Source organism: Triticum dicoccoides, chromosome 2B (assembly GCF_002162155.2).
Source record: "Triticum dicoccoides isolate Atlit2015 ecotype Zavitan chromosome 2B, WEW_v2.0, whole genome shotgun sequence".
NCBI classification, from domain to species: domain Eukaryota; kingdom Viridiplantae; phylum Streptophyta; class Magnoliopsida; order Poales; family Poaceae; genus Triticum; species Triticum dicoccoides.
This window is the reverse complement of record NC_041383.1, coordinates 750,873,006-750,876,405: the sequence shown is the minus strand read 5'-3', so window position 1 is coordinate 750,876,405 and position 3,400 is coordinate 750,873,006.

Here is a 3,400-nt window from a genome sequence, read left to right as displayed (position 1 = left end):
TTCTGCTTCTTCTTCTTTATATATAATTTTTTCTTTTCTGCTATATTTGTTTTCTTCTATTTATTTTTGAGTAATTTTTTTATATAGTTTTTTCTTTTTTGCCGTGACCCTCTCTACTCTTTCGTCTGAAACCGGCCCTGATACTTCGATAGATATTTTCCAGTTTGTGCTAGGGGAGCAAATGATGTCAGAAAGGGTTGAAAATTGATGACATGGCTTAGAATGGTGCGTACTGAACGCAAAAAAGTCTGAAGTTGTAATAAGTTAAAAAAATGAAGTGCCAGTTTTTGTTGTAACACAAGAAGTCCGGAGTTCTAATAAGTTATTAAAAATAAAAAAAGGCGCAAGGCTCGTTAGTTAGCTTCAAGCCTTTCGGAACAGGGTAGACTACACTGCACACAGCTCCGTGCAATCTATTCTATTCCGAAAGGCTTGAAGCTAAGCAAGCTACAGGTGAGCATTGCGCCTCTCCATCGTCTCTGCACTCACGGCTTATAAACAGCTCCTACTGCCTCTCTACTAGCGAGGTGGGACTAAACATCAGCTTAATAAGAAACTCTAGTACCGGTTCATGACATGAACCAGTACTAAAGGAGTTCGTGGGGCCCACGGCCTGACACAGCATCATTAGTACCGGTTCGTGGCATGAACCGGTACTAATTGTTGCCCACGAACCGGTACTAATGATGTCCGCCCGCCTAGCCGTTGGAACCGGCACTAATGGACACATTAGTGCCGGCTCAAAATCAAACCGGCACTAATGTGTCTCATATTAGCCCCTTTTTCTACTAGTGTTTGGTGGCGGTTTATGGTACCGCACAGCCCGAGCTTAAACCGGAGTTTCTGGCGGACCTTGTTCGAATCTGTGGGTCCGAGCAGCTTCCGATTTTGGTCGGGGGTGATTTCAATATCATTAGGAGGAGAGAGGAAAAAAATAATGATAACTTTGACGGCAGGTGGTCGTTTATGTTCAATACCATTATTGAAAGCTTGGATCTAAGGGAGATAGAGCTTTCTGGTAGAAAGTTTACCTGGGCCAATGCTCTGCCAAATCCGACATATGAAAAGCTTGATCGAGTTCTCGCGAGCGTGGAGTGGGAACAGAAGTTCCCTCTTGTTACGGTACAAGCTCTCACGCGGGGAGTTTCCGATCACACACCTTTGTTCGTCGACTCAGGGGAGCCAAACCATATGGGAAACAAAAACACCTTGTCGTTCGAGATGGCTTGGTTCGAACGCGAGGGGTTCTTGGACCTCATAGCCAGGGAATGGGCTAAGGGTGTAGGAGGTAGGACAGTGGTCGAGCATTGGCAGAATAAAATTAGGCATTTGAGAAGTTTCTTACGAGGTTGGGCTAAGCACCTCAGTGGGGTGTATAAGATCGAGAAGGATAGGCTCCTTTCTCTTGTACAGGCCCTGGACATAAAAGCCGAATCCGCGATTTTGCTTCCTCCTGAGCTCCAGGTTAAAAATGGGGCGGAGAAGAGGTTGAAAGAACTTCTCCGCAAAGAAGAATTGAAGTGGGCTTTGCGAGCTAAGGTCCGCAAAGTGGTCCAAGGGGACGCGAATACTCAATTTTTTCACCTCATTGCAAGCACAGAAAGAAGCGGATCTTTCAACTTGAACAAGATGAGGGTACTATTTTAGGTCAGGATAATCTCAAAACCTATATTACCGATTATTATAGACAGTTATTTGGACCTCCGGAGGATAATTGTGTGTCCCTCGATGAGTCCAGGACTGAGGATGTGCCTCAATTGTCTGACGCTGATAATGATATCCTGGTTGCCCCGTTCACAGAGAAGGAGGTGTTTGATGCTATTGCACTAATGAAAAATAATAAGGCTCCCGGACCGGATGTGTTCCCGGTCGAGTTCTATAAAAAGTGCTGGCACATTATTAAGGGGGATTTACTACCTATGTTTCATGATCTATTCTCTGGACAGCTTCAATTATTTCACTTGAATTTTGGAACTATCACATTGCTCCCTAAGAAAACGGATGTTGTGAGAATTGAGCAGTTCAGACCGATCTGCCTCCTCAATGTTAGTTTCAAAATCCTCACTAAGGTCGGGACCAATAGGCTCACACAGATTGCGCATTCTGTGGTGCAACAATCCCAAACTGCTTTCATGCCGGACATGAACATCCTTGAAGGGGTGGTCGTTCTTCATGAAACGCTCCATGAAATCCACTCCAAAAAATTAGATGGAGTAATTTTTAAGGTGGATTTCGAAAAAGCATACGATAAGGTCAAGTGGCCATTCCTCCAATAGGCATTGCGTATGAAAGGTTTTGATGAAGCCTGGCGCCGACAGGTCGAATCCTTTAGGCAAAAAGGAAGTGTGGGAATTAAAGTGAATGACGATATAGGTCATTTCTTCCAGACACATAAAGGCCTCAAACAAGGAGATCTGATGTCCCCTATCCTGTTTAACATTGTGGTGGATATGTTAGCAATTTTGATAGGAAGGGCTAAGGAGAATGGTCAAGTGGGTGGTTTGGTACCTCATCTTGTTGATGGAGGTGTATCCATCCTTCAATACACTGATGATACCATCATCTTTATGGAGCATGATTTGGCCAAGGCGAGAAATATGAAGCTGGTGTTATGCATTTTTGAACAATTGACCGGGTTAAAGATTAACTTTCATAAGAGCAAGTTGTTCTGCTTTGGTAGAGCCAAAGATGAACAGGAGTCTTATAGGCAATTGTTTGGGTGCGAGTTGGGGAGTTTACCTTTCTCATACCTTGGTATTCCGATACACCATCGTAGGCTGACAAACAGAGAATGGAAGTGCATCGAGGATCGATTTGAGAAGAAATTGAGCTGCTGGAAGGGTAAGCTCATGTCATACGGAGGCTGTTTGATCTTGATTAATTCGGTGCACACGAGTATGCCTATGTTCCTCTTATCGTTCTTTGAGGTCCCAGTTGGTGTTAGGAAAAGACTGGACTTCTATCGGTCGCGCTTCTTTTGGCTGGGTGATGAAATTAAAAGAAAATATCGGCTTGCTGAATGGGACATCATCTATCGACCGAAAGACCAAGGGGGTCTTGGTATTGAAAATCTTGAAGTTAAGAACAGATGCCTTCTTAGTAAGTGGTTGTGGAAGCTTTCTTCCGGGACTGAGGCCATATGGGCGCAGATCCTCCGCGGCAAGTACCTCCAGACTAAAACATTGTCCCAAGTCACAGTCAGGCCGACTGATTCACTTTTCTAGAAAGGACTAATGAAAGTCAAACAATCAATGTTCAATAGGACGAGGTTTGTTATTGGAAATAGTGCAAGTACACGTTTCTGGGAGGATACTTGGCTTGGCGACTCACCTTTGGCCATCCAATATCCGTCTTTATATCGGATTGCTCAACGTCGTGAGGTGTTCGTGGCAACAGTTTT